This window comes from Ornithodoros turicata, chromosome 1, assembly GCF_037126465.1.
Source record: "Ornithodoros turicata isolate Travis chromosome 1, ASM3712646v1, whole genome shotgun sequence".
NCBI lineage: Eukaryota > Metazoa > Arthropoda > Arachnida > Ixodida > Argasidae > Ornithodoros > Ornithodoros turicata.
In genome coordinates this window covers 168,009,910-168,028,688 of record NC_088201.1, presented here as the reverse complement: position 1 = coordinate 168,028,688, position 18,779 = coordinate 168,009,910, and the positions used below count along the sequence as shown (strand labels likewise).

The 18,779-nt window shown below is 45.6% G+C and overlaps 1 long non-coding RNA gene across 1 annotated transcript; it reads left to right on the top strand.

Moving 5' to 3' along the window:
* Positions 1-6,579: 6,579 nt before the first annotated feature.
* On the top strand, positions 6,580-8,546 carry LOC135372761 (uncharacterized). The gene is made up of 3 exons (XR_010416110.1): positions 6,580-6,648; positions 6,713-6,791; positions 8,113-8,546. It is a non-coding gene; the product is annotated as an uncharacterized LOC135372761 (long non-coding RNA).
* Positions 8,547-18,779: the final 10,233 nt, after the last annotated feature.

Sequence of the window (18,779 nt, the reverse complement as noted above, 5' to 3'; positions counted from 1 at the left end):
CCTTTGTTTTCCTGAATTGTGACCAAAGTTGATTGATCTGAATCAGACTGACTTAAATCACTGATTTTAATGACGATCCAGACTGCCAGTTTTAATCATGATTTAGATCACATCTCACTAGTTATTTTGACACAAAAACGCCTAGACTGGACTCAAATCTGGTGATGCCGGCATGAGCTGTTGCACAAACAAGGCGCTTAACCTGAATGTTATGGAGACGTGCCTTTTGACTTTTAAACCTTTCTGTTACGTTCTTAACTCGAACTGCAAATGGCTGCTGCTGATAAACATGCTTCAACGTCCATAGATGATTGTTCAGCGAGTATGTCGTTTAAGAGCTGGTGGAGGTTCGTCAGTGGCGTACACAGGAAAAAAATGGGAGGGGCACTATGGGGGATTTACATGGGGAGGAGGATGAAATGCACAACCAAAAGTACGATTTTGAAGAGGCTTGAACCCCAAACCCTATGGCATTGTTGTCCACCAATGGCACCGCGTAGACCGTACTGTGAAATACAAGGATGCTCGTTACCTGGTACAACACCATTATAGGATGCTCCGTTATGTTTCAATGTTCTCATCGTATGTGATCACTGTGATGTGAACGGTTGTTTGCATTTCAAAAATGATGGTACGACGGAGACAGGGAAAGGTTGCAGAAAGTGGCCACGTGAACACAAATGACAGACCAGCTCGCTTGACGCGGCTTTAGTGATAGAAACATCCCACCAGTATTCCAACCTAGAAAATCTTGCAAAGTTATTAATGACTTTGTTTCTCATTAGATATTTTTGTTCCATGTAATGTCTCATTTTTTAATTTTTCAATTCATGAGAGCGGACTGCTGTAGATTATGATCACTGATAATGGCGTTGCTAAAAGCTATCTGTCTACAATACTGGTGTTCCTTTTTTTCAAAGAGCCCAAACGCGATTTCGCCACGGTACGTGGAAACATGGAAGTGAAGGAATAAGTGATGTGCCTTCCTGGCCATTTATAACAGATGATAATAACGAAGAATTATCTGCATGTTGGTCTTAAATAAGTCAAAGAAATCTGATCACTTCGATTTTAGTGAAAATGATTATGTGTGTGCAAGGTCGTATATGACCATGTGTGCGCAAGCGATGTGGTCACAACAGAGGGCAGGAAGTAGAAAAGGAGGAAAGATAACGGGGGGTAGTAAGAGAAAAGGCAAAATGTTTTGTTGAGGACACCACTTTATATTCTTCATATTTGGTAACACTTGAACCATTGCATATTTTCAGATGGGAGACTCATTCCGACAAAAACACTGTTTAAAAAATGCTTTCCCACAACAAAGTACAGAAAAGCTCAGCTAACAGCCAGTGTACAGGTCTTCATACAGGTGTTCGAGAAATACTGGTGCAAGGCAACACTATGCATATTCCCACACAAGCATAGAAACAGGGTGTTTTCTTTATTGGAAACACAGCACCTTCCAAAGAGAGCGACAAAAGGAAAACGGACACCCGTGGTGCTTATGTTTCAAACAGGTGCTGTTTTTTGTGGAACGCCTGTATCAAGCACAAGTACAAAAAATGCTGTTAGTTTTTATTTTATTGCTCTGTTTCTGAAGTGATGTCTCCAATGAAAAACAAAAAAGCACCCTGTATTATGTAGACTTCACAAGCAATATCCTGGACAAACTACAACCGCAAACGCAACCTTGTTTGTTACCATTATGTTCATACGAAAGGAAAGTTAGGTAGCAAGCGAGCTGGTGGTGACGATCCATGACTTGAAAACCCGAGACGAGGTAGGGACAAAAACAGACACACACAAACACGGTCTCAACGGTTTTTGTCCCTAAATCGTCTCGAGTTTTCAAGTCATGGATGTTAATACGCTCACTTTGTTGTCCACATGGAGAATGGAGAAATTCAAAGTGCTTGATATTTACATCGCTCTTCGTTTACACGTTACAAGTTACTTAGATTGCCAGCACCCTCGTTACACGTTTGTTCATTACTGACCATTATTTACACTAATATTTTCTTTACATTGCCTCAAGTGTATAAGTATGGCTAATGCAACAGAGCTATGTTCTAGACGACATATGCAGTGCCATGCACTTTTGAGGGCTTTCACACTTCACCTCAACGACCTCATCTGTACATACAACTTCATGCATCATGGTTCCAATAAGGTCATCAAAAAAGAAAAAACATATTGGCTCCAACCGCTGCATGTTAAATACAACATCCTTTGTACATTTACACGGCGCATACCCCTCCCTGCAGACTCCTTTAATGCTGTTAATTCTTCCGAACCTGCCATTAATGCACACGATGGAATTCAGCCGACGTGACTTAATCAAGTGACCTTGTACAATATTTGAACCCTTCAATGAAGACCTTCTTGTACATCGTCCCATTTCCGCAAGGCCTGCCTTTTCCAAAAAAACACAGTGCCGCAATTGCTTTCTGAATACTTTCGCAAGCGATGTCCCTTAAGGAAGTACTGCATGAGGCTCTGTTTTATCTCCCGCATCTTGATCATGGGAGCATTTGTTCCATATCTTGGGAAGGCTCGACAAGAAACAAAACCCTTTCGACAATCTGCCAGTGAGTATAACATGTCCCGTTCACTACCCGCACGAGTTGACCGTTCATATTTTCAAATGCACATGCCGAATAGTTCCAGAGTGGGCCCCAAACTTCTACTGAATCCACGAGGTGCAGCAGCAGATGTGAATTACATGCCATGTGCTCTGTGCCGTACAGTTCTTGGTGCTCCCGCAGAAATGAAATCATGGCCTTGCGGGCTTCACATAACTTATCTGTGGGCACTGTATCGGCTAGGAAGAAATGCATTACTCTGACAAATTTCAACCAGTTCTTGTAATAAACAGATGGCAAAATGCAGTACAGAACTACAGGTGAAAAGAAAAGTAACCAATTACGCCATTCAGATGCCTGCCAATATTTGCGAACTTTCAGTGAACGAGGCAGTCTGAAAATTTCCCATGTCAGCTTCATGCCTCTTGGACGCCTATCAACCTCGTCCAGTCTAGCACCCAAACTAAATGGAAATGATGCTTTGGTGTCAAACCACATGCGCGTTGTGTGCTTGACAAAGCCAGCGCACACAGCGTGCATATAGTTTACACAAAGCCGGCAGGGAACGAAACGAAGGTAAAAGGGACTGTCGCATCCGGAACCATGGCTATGAATCCAATACCAATGTGTTCGGTACACTACCACGAGCTATTTGCCAAATTTTCTCCTTCCACAACTGCCCGTGAGTGATGATGTATCTGGTTGTCGTGTCGATGGCTGTAATGAAGTAACGGTTTGGGTCTGCCGTGTTGATTGGTCCGACGTGATCCAAAGCAAGTTGCTCAAACGGAACTTTGTGTGGGTACCAAGGATGCAGAGTCCGTCGTTGAATTCCGGTCGGCGCATTGTACCTGGCACAGGTCTCGCATGCTACTACGTATTCCCTGATGTCTTTCGCCATATGTTTCCAGTGGTACCGTCGCTGAATTTTCGTCAAAGTTCTTGTACCGTCGGCGTGTCCGTCTTGGTCGTGATAGCACTCGAGCACGGCTTGTCACAAGCATGCTGGGATTTCAACACGTAAAATCTCCTTTGTCGTCTTTTGATGTAACGTGCATTAGCATCTGGTTGACTAGTCTGTAGTTCGTCGGGGCGGCTCTTTCCGTATCTTCGAGTCGCTCGATGATGTATTTTAAAAACTGGTCGTTGCGTTGAGCATTGGTTAATCTCGAGTCCTCTGCTCGCAGGACGAACACATTGTTGACGGGTGCGAGGATTCGCGAAAACATGTCCGCTGGGACGTTTGAATTGCCGGATGTGTGCTTAATCGTGAAGTGATACGATGCCAAATCGAGGATGATTCGCACGAATCGTCGATTTGGGTTCTTCTTGGACATCAGGTTTGCTACAGCCCAGTTGTCCGTGAATAAATCAAAATGAGGTAATCCCTGTAGGTATTTTGTGAAAGCGTTCAGTGACTGCCCAGTGTACGGCTATAGCTTCGAGGTCCGTGGAATCCTTATGCTGATCCGAGTCGGGAACTTTCTTACTCGCGTATTCCACAACACGGGTTGTCTGGCCGTGTAGCTGGGTTAAGACAGCGCCGAAAGCTATCTGTGAGGCGTCTACGTGGACCTGGGTAGGAAGTTCGGGGTTGAAGCATGCGAGAATCGGTGGTGGCGTTAATTGTCTCTTCAGAGTTTGTGGTGCTTCTTCCCACTCAGATGTCAATTGTTAGAAGGGAGTCTTTCTTAGTGAGTTGTGTGAGTGGTATTGCGATTTTGGCGTAGTTCTGTATGTACTTCCGGTAATGTGATGTGAATCCAAGAAATTAGCGTATTTCTTTCTTTGAGCGTGGTTTTTCGTACTTCTGGATAGCTGATATCATGCCTGGGTCGATTGCTGTCCCCTTCTGTGATATGATGAATCCAAGAAATGGGATGCTATTTGCGAGAAAGACGCATTTCCTCATTTCAATGCGTAGTCCCAGGTTGATAATCGTCTGTAGAGTCTTGTCGAGGAGCTCAAGGTGATCGTGTACGTCGTCGGTGAAGATGCAGACGTGGTCGATATATACGACTACTTTTCCGGTGTCTACGAGTTCTCGAAGTCCATCATTCATGACTGCTTGCATTGTTGCTGGTGCGGTCATGAGTCCAAAAAGCATACGAAGCGGTTCGTAGTGGCCGTCTTCAGTGACGAAAGCTGCTTTTTGTATGTCTTCGTCTCGGAGTGGTATACTGAGAAAGGCTTTTTTGATGTCCATCTTCGTGTAAAATTTAAATCCAGATGTCCGTCGCAAAAGATCGTCGACGCGCGGCATTGGGTACGCTCTCGGTTTAGTTTTGGCGTTCAGAAATCTGTAATCCACGCATATAGTCGTCGTGGCGTCGTTTCATGTTGGGGCTGCTCTACAATGAGCACCGGGGATGAGTACGGCGAACGTGATGGGCGGATGATTCCTCGACGTTGCCATTCCGTAATTTCTTTGCATATAAAATCTCTATTGGAATCCGATGTTGTGTAGGGCTGCATGCGATGCTGCATGCTGATTGGTGTCGTGTCGGTCAGCTCGATTATGTGTTCAGTGTCTCAGCAAAATCCCCATTCGTCATCTGGGTTTGTGAACACGCTGCTGTCCCGCAGAAGGATGCTCTTTAGGTCATTGAACTCGCTGTTGTAGATGTCGCAATGATTTTTTAGTCTGCGTATGGATTCGTGGATGTGCTCCGTCGTCGGGAGAACTGGCGGTTCTTGCGGGCGAGCGCTGTCCGTTTTTTCGTTGTCCGCGAGAGTCCGTTGGCCGTTGTGCTTCGCAGGTTACGTTGACTCCTCGTCGCCATGTTAGTAACGTAGTCGAGGCCGTGATTAGGAAAAAGCACAAGAAAAATCAACGTTTATTCTAGAGCCGCGGCAGTCCGACCGGCCGAAACACAAACCGCTCTCGTACAAACGTAATTCACGTTTAACCGACATTCACTGAACGACCAGTTTCAGACTGTACAACATTACGGTGTGCAAAAGACAAGCAAAACATGACAGCACCGCAGATGACGGCCGCCATAACGGGATCAAAAACGAACGGCCATGAAAAACATCCATAGAGCGGCTGAACGCGCAGTGCCGTATATGTTTGCAAATAGTCGCAGATAATCACAGAAACTGTAAGACAGCATATTTAATACTATATTTATTTTCGATAACCTTTCTTTGGTTACCTTCTTTCTCTTATCTTTTGTAAACTGCGATACGATAACACCCAAACCGATTCCCAGCCGGCCAAAGGCAACATAGCCATTTATGTTTTTGCCGGCGTGGCCGACTGCCGGCGTAGTCAACGTGCTGCTGTCGTCTTGTTTCTGTTCCAGTCGTCAAGTCCAGCATTCTTGTGAAGTGGGAATGGGACGCGTGGGACGTGTAGTCAACACGAGCCATGTGTGATGTTGCTACCGCTTTGGCAATTATGAAAGATCCCACGCTGGTCGAGACGCTTGTAGGGAGGACCTTCGACACCCAGTGGAAAAAGGGGGAAGGGCCGGTAAGATTCAGGCCGGTAAGTAGCGATTTACTGTTCTGTCCTCGAGTCGTCCGTTGTTTACTTTACCTTTTGAAACAAAATAGCATCGTGTATAACCTGCAGGTGAGGCGTCAAAACTCGAAAGAAAGCGGAATAGACTGGCTTCGCGCGCAGCGGCAGGTACGTCGGAGTCGGTATGTTGTACTTAAACTGCCTACGTCACGATAGCACAATCGTCTTGTTTGGACCATGGTTTTATCACATTCACTGCAATTTTTATGCAGCAAAAGCAGGTGCAAGCAACAGGCTGCAACCATAAGGCAGATATTGAGGCTCTTGAGAAGGAAAATGAGCAGCGAAAACGAAAACTGGAAGAACAGGAAAACTTAATTCCTAAGTACATACATCAGTTCGCGTTCACACACAGGGCATGGTGTTCTGCTAATACAAACTTTCTACACAACGTTTTCTTCACAATTCTTCGTTTTCTTCACGTTTCACAATTCTTGTTTTTTTCCTGCAGAGTATGCAAAGATGGTCCGGTGGTTGAAACACATGCTACAGGAAGTGCAACTGCAACAGAGTCAAAGGAATCCATAAACTAGTGGCGTGAGTATTTGACCTTTCATTTATTGCGCGTGCAGCGCATTCCTTAATAGATTCGTAAGTGCAGAAAATTGTGGTCAAGCCATCTCCACCGTCTTGCTGGGTGCAGACCTTGCTATCTTACACTGTCACTTGGGCCAGAAAATGTGCATTATCGAATTGATCATTAACCTGCCATCCACAAGCTGCAAATGGCTTCGGCTTACTGACATACGTGAGTATAGGATTTATATAGTAGTAGAGGACAGGTACTTAAAAGAGCAATAAAAGACAATGAAATGTGGCACAGACCTTGGCTCCATCCAGAAAGCAGTCCTCCAGGAACCACCACACAAAATGTTCTGGCTGAAAGCACTGTTGTCACTGCGAAACTGAATGTTACCGTGAAATCCTAACCGTAGGCGGCGCGCTACATAGCGTCAGCCGACTAACCCTCCTTCCTCTGCTGGGCGCTGCCTCTTCCCTGGGGCTGGTGACATAACGACGTGACACAGCAGTTTTGGGCTCACATCTGGCACACTTGCAAGAGGGAAAGTGCTTCATGACGAGAGATACGACTGAGATGGAGGCAGGGCTTTTGTGCAGGAACGTGCGTTGCTGTTCAAGCAATGCGGCATGCTCGGAAACGGAATGTCTTTTTTTTATGTCACTTTAGTGCTCCTTTAAGTACGTGCCTGCTACTTGATCTAACCAGCTTTTGATGTGTCATGTTTTGTATTTCATGGCTAGAGCCCTGATTTCAAGCACAATACCGACTGTGCCTACTGAATATATGAGAATTACAGGACAAAGAATATTTAAGCAAGCTTCGGTAGTGGTTGTTAATGTATATCTCGACGTTGGTGCCTGTTTTGCAGTTTGGGCACCCAAAAACGCGCGTTTTATCACTTCTTTTGTGAGACAGAACAGTTCATGGTCACGTAAACTGGAGGGAGCCACCTGTAATCGTGCTAGCGACGTAATCCCCTCTCTGGCTCCATCGTTTTATTAACATACAAAAAGGCCTCAAATACTGCCCCCCCCCCAGCGTACGTCTCCTATTTTTCTTTTCTCTTCACTCTGTTCCGCCAGCGTACGACAGGTTCGGAGTGGTTTCTGTACGGCTAAGAAATTTTCCCGTAAGTTCTGGCTCAGTTCCATTTTTATGCTCTGCAGACAAGGAAACGGAACTGCGACAGAGTTTGGCACTTAATTTCTTGACTCCTTAACCTGCGAGGCAGTGCTCAAATACTACTGATTGCCCAATTCACCAACTTGTCAATTGATAATGGACCTAGGACGTGTAGTGGCTATAAATGCCCATTTGAGCAATTTGAGCGCTTGTGTTAGGCACCTATAGCTACGTTTTCTAGTGCCTAAAATTCTGGGTTCTGTTCATGACCATTTGGGCTTTGTCGTGTTTGTTTTCTATGTGCACTCGGGCTTCAGGTCTCGGACTCTCACAAATTCTTGTGTATCAATTCCCAGGATGTTGACTTGGGCGGAGGAGTCCTTGTGCCGCAGGCGACACTGAAACGTCTCGTGGAGTCGTACAAGGTGAACCCCTCCAAGTTTGCAAGGTCCCTCATGAGAGTGCTCTTCACGGATGAGGAGATGTTGAACAGGTCATTGCTTGGCTACAAGGCCAACCGTCAGAAGGACAGAGAAGCCAGGCCAGCCCTAGATCCCACCAAAGTCAAGGCAGTTCTTGGCACGTGCCATGTGTACCAATTCTAATTCGTTGCAGTGGACGTTTGGTGTAAACCATTGTTCATAATGACTAGACCTCAGATGCCTAGGCTCAATAAATTTGCGTTGGCCCAGGGCGTTGGCACTTTTATAGTGCATCAGAATGCATATTTAAGAGGTTAGTGCATATTATGGACGATCGTGCATATTTCCGTATATATGAGTCAAATACGTGTTGGCTTCATGTTTTACTGCATAAACGCAAATGCATGTTTTTAAGTGCATATTAAATATTTGTCTGCATAACTGCACGTAGCTTTCCTACTGCACAAAAAAATCGCAGTCTTGCCAAAAGTGAACTCTCGAGAGGAGTTGTACATATGCATGTGATCTGCAGATTATGGCTGTTTCTTTGGGTATCCTTGCAGAAACAATTTCTTTTGCCTTATACAAGTCTCAGAATTATTATAGCCCAAAAATTTCAATGACACACTGTATTTATACTTCGAAAGCTATTCCATTGTATCAAGTGACGCTTTTTTGTGAGAAGTTTATTGAGGCATTCATTCTGTGACTGTATAAGAAGTTCACGCTGCTTCTGCCTTTTCCAGAACGAACGTGCAGCGTCTGCAAGTGTGCTGAAGGGCCAGTAAAGAGGACTCTGAGCTCTATACCCAAAAAAAATAAATGCGAAGCATAACACCAGTGAATAAAGTAGCTCACCCAATATCATATCTGTCTCCTGTGATTTTGTATCGTTATTTCAGCAGCCAAAATTTTGGTCTCTAGAAGGGCAGAGCGACTGCAGCCTTTCTGCGGCCACAGGATGACAGGGCCTGTAGACAGTGTGTGTACTTTCTTACTATTTTTTGCCACCCTGGGCCACAAGTTGACCACAGCTTTTCTACAGAAAGGTATGTACCAATTTCCTATAGGAAGGACACAGGGAGTGATAGAAAGTGTGCGTATAGGCTACACATAGGCTGCTCTGCAGGGGCACAGGAGGTGCATAGGTTTTCTGTAGGATGACTACTTTTTTTTTTCTTGTCTTTTGGCAATCACTCGATGTGAACCAGAAAACCTTCCCAACGGAAGCAGCAGAAGTGTAGCATATAGGTAGCCAGTGAACCAAAGAGCGGTGACAATGCTTAATTCAATTGCAAGAGCTGAGTTCCAAACCTAACGCTCAGTCGGATTCCCTAACTAATCCCACGGGGCTTAACACATGCAAAAGGATTGGAGAGGGGTGCAAGCGAACACACTGTCGGCAGTTGAGAAATGCTGCTTACTACGTGAAAAACGCCGTGCAATTCGTGCTTGCAGAATATGGACTTGAGACAGGGGCGTTACACGTCCGCGACATCAAGGACGTCCTCCATAAAATTTCGTGTCTCGGATATAACGTGTTCGTGAATCATAACGCGAGCACGCTGAAGGACGGTAACGGAACACTTGCCAGCCTTGTACAGCGTGATAGGGAACTGGTTAATGACCTAATGGTGACATTAGATTCGAATGGAGTGAGTGACGTCGTTTCGCAACAGCTTCGTCAGATATTGACGAAACTGCCTTCTGACAGGCAGATTAAGGAGTGCCCGAACTGGATTGATTGTACAACTGCGATAACTAGAACGCCGGGCGTCAACACGGGAACTCAAGTTTTCTTTTACAGAGAACTGTGCACAGTAATACAAAATTTGTGTAGGGCACAAGATAGTGACGTAAGTGCTTTGAGTGGAGGACCTCCGCTCGTCATAAAAATCGAAGGCGATGGATGTCGCGTCTGCAGAAGGGCTAGTTAGATCACCCTTTCGTTTGTTTTACTAAACAACACATCTAAAGACCAAAGTCCGAAACTGCGCCGCTTGCTTGTAGCGGTAAAGTCTAGCGAAGACTATTTTGTACTGTAGACCGCTTTTTCTAGGCTTTTGCGTGAGATAAATGACGTGACCAGGAAAAACGGTGTGACTGTAGGCACTGGCGTCACTCGGGGGGCGCGGGGGTGCGGGCCGCACCGGGAGCAGCGCTGAGAGGGGTGCAGTCCCTGCGCTGAAGGCGAACCGACGACGAGCATTCACGCTCCAGCCTTCAGGTTGCCGCCGACAATGCCGCATTTACCACTGGCGCTCACGGATGCTGTCCGCAAGCGGAAAGCAGCTCAGGCGGACACCCAAGCCGTCGAAAGCAGTGTAGGAGGTACGAGGTAATCGTAACTGGCAAAGACTCGGTAAAAGGGTGAAGACTGGGAAGACTCAGGAGAAAACGACATCGGGCACCGAGAAGCGAACAAGACGGGCACGGAGAAACAAGCGTTTAGGCACATAACCAAGAGCGCGCCTTCAGAGCACCAGCATTTTTGCCTGGTGCACAACTTCCCCGCTAGTCAGTCAATCGAAGGTTTCAGGCGGTACGTCGGTCGAAACTGCCCAAGCAGCACAATGTACTGAAAGTCGAGTGCAATAAGGGTGGACGGTATGTGTCTTATCAATGTTCTTTAGTTTCACGAGTCTGTTCAAGGCCTTCCACCTACCCGTCCACCCCTATTGCACTCGACTTTCAGTACATTGTGCGGCTTGGGTACGCGGCGTCTGCGTTCTCCTGCGCCCCCCCCCCCCCAAAGGCAACACACGTCGAACGCTTCCAGTCTGAATGAAGCAGTGTGGTACTCCTGACTCACGGGCACATTCAGGACCTCTTATCTCAAGGCCTTTTGGAAATTCCACAATTGCAATTGAAAACATTCAACGCAGCACTGTTTCGCGCTCTATGCGACATCAAACTTGTTGCCCTATGTACTTAAACAGTTGAGATAAAAGGCAGTAAATGTGCCCGTGTGACAAGGGTATAAGCCACACACGGGCTTGCGGTCGTGTGATGTCAGATATACGTAGACTGTGTGATGTCCGTGGCGGAGGGTCCTGGTGAAGAGGGGAATGAATCTGCCACGTCATCTACCTTTGCCACTGCTACCACAAAGCGCCAGCCCCAACAAGCGTCGGGGTAAGGCATAATGAGGAGACTGAATTGCTGCGCGCGAACTGTGGAGGGTCAAAGAGAAATATAATACGTTTATATACAGGGTGCACAAAATTAAGCGTTCACGAGCGTTTGACAAAGAGAGCGATAAAAGGAAATTAGAGGCTATCCTTATGATACAGGTTGGGACAAAAGTTTACGGAACACGTTAGCGGCGACACCCTAGCGGCCGCCGGAAGCGGGTGAGTTCACCATTTCGGAGGGTTGGAAGGGAGCGCTGTTAGCGACACACAGCGGTAGCTTCCCTCCCAGGCACACCCAAGCGACACCAGAACTACCGCTGTGCGTCGCTAACATCATCCCTCCGAAACAGTGAACTCACCCGCTTCCGGCAGCCGTTAGGGTGTCGCACCGAAGAAAAAGTACGTCACTCGTGTGTTCCGTAAACTTTTGTCCCAACCTGTACTTGTGTTAGAAACAGGTTCTAGCTTTAATGTAACAGCCTCTTACAGCCGCCTCGACATACTCAAGAAATGGGTGCAGGACCTGCTCAGTGCACACAAACTTTCATTACCACAGCAACTCCAAAAGGTAAAAGCATATGTGGCACATGAGATTTTTCAAGGTATATTCATAGTATATAATACCTTGTATTAAGTGTTGTAGATTTAATCAACCTCTACAATATACACTCTCAGTAATTAAAACTTGTCGGGGAACTGTGATTATTGTTTCAGTTAATAGGCAAGCACATATACATATGTGCTTTGACAAGAAAATTATTTCGTGGGAATGCACTTTTCTTGTTATTGATGTTGTTTGCATCTACTGTTGATCCCATTCATGCTGCTGTAAGTTTACCTTCGGCCCCTTGGAACTCTCCGTAGTTACCTTAGGTGCAGAAGGAGTTCGCTCCAGCATGTCAACTACTTGCAAAGGTATTGACACATTGAAGAATATGACACAGTTCGAAGGATATCAATCCAGGAAATTTTCAGTGGCAGCGCCTGCCAGCGTGGGACCTACTGAATATTTTATGGTTTCGAGATGGTGGTTCCTTCAGGATAGGAACATCTTAGAAAGGAGCAAAAAGCTTGAAATTAACTAAGTGTTGTTTACATTAAGCACTTTCTAATTCACTGAACGCATAAACAGCAAAACAAAAATTTAAAATTCGGCATATATAGGAAAATAAAAGGAAGGCAGTTGCTATTCGTTGCTCATTCGAACCTAAAATTGGGTGCACCAGATTTACATAGTGTACCTGTACATTGCCATTTCTGAAGTAAATATTGTCATTTCGGGGAGGTCACAAAAATAAACGTATTGTTTTGTGACCTCCTTGCACATTCACTGTATCTTGAAATGCGCAAGTACAAGAAATAAATGGTGAACTTGAAAAATGTATATTCACTTTATTCATAGAGCATAACACCAAGAGGGTGGTTCCATAAGTTTCCGGCCCGACCAACTTTTAATAGTCATAGAGACGAAACAAGTGTATCAGTTTTCAACACAGTCACCCTTACTTCGATGCACTTTTGACACCTTTCAACCAGCATTCTTATACCCTTGAAAAAATAGTGCGAAGTTCTGTCCGCACAATGCTGGAGCGCGCACTTCACCATTGTTTTGAAATCTCTGTCGTCTGAGATCCCTCTTCAAGTTTGAGAACAGGAAGTAGTCACTCGGTGCCAAGTGTGGACTGTAGGGTGGGTGGTGGACTTCTTCGAAGCCGCACTCCTTCAGTGCAGCCTTGGCAACGGAAGCCGTGTGGACAGGGGCATTGTCCAGGAGCAACCGGACACCTCGACTCAACCTGCCGCGCCTCTTTTCCTTGATGGCGTCTCGCGGTCGGTGCAGGAGTGAAGCATAATGAGTCGCATTCACTGTGGTGTTCCTCTCTTCGAAGTCGACGAGGAGGATCCCGTGACAATCCCAAAATATTGTTGCATTGATCATCTTTGTGGATTGTGTGATCATGGCTTTTCTTGGGGGTGCTTCTCCTGGTTTGCGCCATTCCATCGACTCCTTTTTCGAAAGGCGATCATACTAGAGCACCATAGTCTCATCCTTTGTGAAAATTGACTTCAATATTTTTTCTTCGTTTTCTTGACAGAGCTATATAAACTCTTTGGCACAGACGACGCGCTGTTGCTTTTGAACTGACGAGAGAAGTCGTGGCACCCATGTCGCACTGACCTTTTTCATGTGAAGGCCCTCGCCGATTATGCGAAAAACGGTCGTTTTGAAAAGCCCTAGCCTTTCTGGGATTTCCTTCACCTGCAGACGCCTGTCGCTCAGCATTTCCTCCTCGACAAGGGACAAATTTTCTTGTGTCACCACTTCCACTGGACGACCATCGCGTGGATCATCTTCAATGGACTCTCGCCCCAATTGAAACCGTTTAGCCCAGCCTTTTACCATTGTGTACGACGGAGAGGCTTCCCGTACACGTTGTCCAGTCGTGCTTTAATTTCCCTATGCGAAAGTCCCTTTTTTTGTCAAGAATTTTGTCAAGAATCACAGCGTGGTGCTCGATTGATTTTTTTTCATTTTAAGGCTATGGTCTCACTCCCCTCTTAAAAAGAGGCAACTTTGTACCAGACCTGTAGCTCTCATTTTCGTCTGCGGGTGGTGAAACTGGTGCCATTCGAAAGCTATAATTCTTGACTCGGAGGGACCGTCTTCAGATTTTCGGCCAGGCATGCGGTTGCGGCGCCATAAGGCCTGGAACATGCCAATATCTCCGATTATGGGTGGTCTTTGTACAAAACTGGCGCAAAAGGGAGAGCAGATAGCGGCGCACAATTTGTTGCGTTGTGTTATTCTGTGATACGTGGAGGGTGGACCGTCTCGCTGTTATTGATATATGACGCCGATAATCTGGAGGTGCCTTCAGAAAAACATGAAAAAAATTCCTTTCTTTGGCTTCCTGTTTCGAGGTGTTCTAATGCCACCACACCAGCCTAGAAGTGGCAGTGGATGGGCAATTATGCGCAAAACGATTGCTGAAAATTTCAGCATGATTGGAAGAGCACAGCGCAGGTTATTACGTTCCCAAGCCATTCCAAAACATTCCGACCAAACCGAAACTATACAGGATTTTCGGTGGCCACATCGTGGCGGATCATATAACTACCGTGTGATCAACTCCAGTATTCTGCGAAAGGTGGCGCTTGCGTCACTTGTGTTCCTTACGTCATGTTGGTTGCGTACTGCTCTGGTTGTGCCGCCGCTGTGCTGCGGGACGCATTCATTCACGCCCTGCTGACAGGTGCTGACTGTCGTGTTCTGATTTGAACTGTTGATACTGCGGTAGGCTGCACGTTCATAGTATCGTTGTTGCTGTCGCTTCGCACAAACTGGAAACGCGCGGCAATGACTCGGCCGTGCAATAATCCTCGGAAACCGCGGAGTTGCGGTCGGAAATCATTCCGCAAGCTGCATCGGCGGCTGGCGAGAGAGAAACGGTAAGTTGTAACCAAGTGATTGTAACTTTGTACTGGTCCAGTGCGCTTGCTCTTATTTATTTGTTATTCCCCGTAGGTAATCCAAGCTGTGGCCTTTCCCCCCTTTATAGTCTTAGACATCAGTGGTCTTAGTCTAGTGCCATTGCCTTGACTCTGGGGGCAGGACTGAGAAGCACCTGTATTACGACTCTCCCACGATTATTTTTTTTATAGTCTGAGGTACAGCACAGGAGTAAAAGGGTGAGGATGGACAGCGTTCTCTAGGTTTGTAACTGTCTTCTGCTGTGTATCTCACTTCGAGATTTCATTTCTGCCCATGAGAGCATTGCCAAGTTTTTGTGCATTTTGACTTTTTCAGATTACCACAGTGGTGCCAACTTTCACTTGCGGCTATCCAAGAGCGTACGATGTGATGCGGTTCAGGTCGACCCGGATTTTATCATAAACATTATATGCATTTACCAATTTCTAATGGCTGTGTTCCATCTCCTCTTTTTCTGTGTTTGCTACACTGCCTCATTCCGTTGTTTTACCCTCGCCAAGCGAATGGCCGCTACCGCAGTACGATGAACTCAGCATGGACATGTTCATAGCAATATCACAATGCCCGTACTAACATACTTGAAATTTAACCCGTACATTCCTTTAGTCTCACCATGTGTTCTCGTCTTCTTCTTTTTTTTTACCTTCTCCAACGTCCCGTGGTCTCGTGAGAAGTTATCGTATAGATTCTCCTCCCACAAAAGTCTTCTAACACTTTGAGTACGTTATGCAAGAGCAGGAAATAGACCAACTTGCGCGAGATTTCGGACCACTGACCAGCTGCAATCGGGTTAGCATGGCACACGGCCAGAGGAGGACAGATGACCGAGACAAATAATGGGAAAGCGCGCCCGTTCACATTCCTTCGGTTGTTGTACCACCTGTCTAATTGTAAAAGAAAATCGTGGGGGAACGCATAAGGCTGTTATTCGAAACGTGTCTCTTGTGTGCTTCCTTGTTTGTCTTTCTCGCATTCTCGCAACGTGTCCTACATATTGGCCTTGGCTCATAATCTTTGTTGGGAACGAACTAAGAATCATAGAACCCTATGTTTGCGCCGAGAGAGCAATACGTGCGTGTAGTGTGCCTGTGGACCAAATCTAGCGGTACAACGAACGACTGTAGCATTTCGTGCAGCACTATCTTCGGTGCACAAGCAGCCATGGTCTCAAGGGAATATAAAACTGTAATCGGTATCATCAACATAATTATCGTAATGAACCTAATTATCGCAATACGTTTGAACAGTTGCACACCTCGCCACGCATGCTGAATCATATTCGGTTACTGCAAGTGTCACTGACATCCTGCGTGTTAGATCCAGCTGTTAAAAGCAACCAGCAGGCTCCTACAAAAGAATTGTCACTGCTAGGCAATGAATGTGAACACAGAAAAGCCTACGAGCTAATTCTCTTCCGTCTCCCAAACACACGCTTCTTCGTGTTGTTCCTTTATTTCTTTTTTATTTTTGCTTCATTGTTTCTAGTCGAACGGAAGGAACCGGGTTATGCTCCAGCTTGCCTGCGTCCTGTCCCTTCGGTCGGCAGTTAGGTAGCAGAGTACCGCTATTCGCTACTCCTCTGAAACGCCGCTACTCATTCCGAAACGTAGCGCGGTACCGCTACCGGAAGGAAATATGTACCGGTGCTACTGCCAAGCTGCCTCGTAAGATATTTTTTCATGACGAACATGTAACCATGATAAGTAGTGAGTTCGAGGTAACTCGTTACTGTAACTAAGTTCCTTTTTTTGGTAACTTGTAACTCAACTCGCTACTTTTGCGCCGTGGTAACTTTCGGTGGAACTCGTTCCTTTTTCAGGTAACTTTGCCAAAGTAAGTTAAGCAAAGTTCAAAGTTACTTTTAACTCGCTTTTCACTCACGTCCACATATTTTCTTGCTTTCTCTCCGGTTCCTTCATGGCATTTTTTGCCATAAAACATGATATTCAATCAATGACATGCACTTTATTCATGAAGTAAGAACCGTTGCCATTGAAATGAAGCTGAACCATTGTGCACCCACAGGGAGTAAGATGCAAAGCTTCGAATAGATCGAACGGGCACTTGTTCTCTGCCTCCCATTGAAAGAAAAGCAGGACCGAGTGTCGCGTCCCTTAGGGGACAATATCGTAATCCCCTCAAGACTGTGGCTTTTGGGCGCGACCTTGTTCACCTCTAGCTTCGAGCGTAGTTCAATTCTACCAAATTTGTGACGCTGTCGAACACTATGACGTCATTTGTTTACAAACAGGGAGAGGTCTATTGTTGTACATAAACGAAAACCATCTAAGCGTGTTGCACACCTCCGCAGGCAACTCAAGGTCTAACTCAACGGCTCACGCGCGCTGAGCCTGCGTAATGATATTTTGTGTCCAAAGTAACTTGGAAGTAACTCGTTAATTTTTTTAAGTAACTCAGTAACTGCGAGTTAGATTTCAGGCTGAAGAACTTCGTTATTAACTTAGTTACATTTTTCACATGGTAACTTAACTTGTAACGAGTTCTTTTTGACGGGTAACTTCTCAATCTATGATAAGTAGAGCCCACACAACGTTTAGGCAATAAAATATTGTTTTATGCAGGAACAATATAAGCACGAAAAATGTCGATACCAGCTCTGAACTTTATTCTAGGCAGAATAACAGCGTACAGAAATTAGAAAATATCACTTTGGTCATGCCGGATTGTGACACGGATACTGCCTTGTCGAAGTGAAATGGCGTGGAATACGAGTTACTTCTTTTGTCTTGCCCACTAAAGTAGCCGGAAAGTAGCGGTAGCAGCATCGAACACGTTACCAAAATTTGTAGCGGGATTTATTTTTCTGCTATTGGTTAGAAATTTAGCGCGAGCGCTCCTCCGCTACTGAAAAAGTAGCGAAAAGAGCTGCTCTGTTAGTAGCGCCGCTACGCACAACACTGTCTGTCGACAAGGAAACGTGTCCAGCCACACACGCAAACACACAAAAGAAAAAACCGTCCCCGAATCACGCACGTGTGTGCCGTAACGTAACGCGTATGACTGAATTCAGGTACCGTCTGCACCATGATAAACATTCGTTATGTAGGCCCAAGGGGATTTTTTCGCTCAAATCCTTTTTTATGGCAAAAAGTAAAACAAAAGAAAGAGAGAGAACAAGAAACAGCAAATCGTGATAAAATTTACCTTTTTTTTTGGGGGGGGGATTCATAAAATTAGATTAGGCATATGCTGTGGGACTACTTCTGTGTTATGTGTTCTTGTCTTTCGCATTGCACGATGTCGAAAACTTTCCGTATAACGTTCATTCCATCTGCCGATGTCCATGACTCTTGCAAGTGAACATGTACGCGTCCTTACATATGTGGCTTCCCAGCTAATAGTTCTTCTTATGAAGCCACAAAAACGTGGTAGTTAGTAGTTAGTCAGTTAAATAACTTAGTAAAATAAAAATAAAAACATGGTATTTCTATAACCATGTCAACTGTTTTACATGGCATATCGTATCACCAAAAATGCAACAATGCAGTTCATCTTCCTGAAGTTGTACAAGTTGATGCATAACTTTCCCATCAAGACAAGAAGAAAATAACAAAAACGGCATTTAGACACGACGGAGCTACGCCAGACGAGGACAGTACGGAAAGGACGGAAAGGCACCACACCGCCCTTTTCCGTATTGTCCTCGTCTGCCGTAGCTCCGTCGCGTCTGAAATGTCATACCAACCCCACACTGCGTTGTTAGTCAACGACATTTGTTTGTGTGATATACACTAACACAACTACGTGGGGGCTTGAGTGTCTGCCCCACTGCTCCTCGGAACTTTATCATGCTGGGGCAAGGTCCCCTCCATGCAGTCTATCCAGCTGACACTCAGGACGAACGTTTCGCGGGATATCCTAATGGTCGCATGCTCAATGTGTAGACAACCTTTCGCTCGTCTAGATGCTCAAAACACACGACTGCTCTGGAGCATCTTTACTTGGCGACTGCT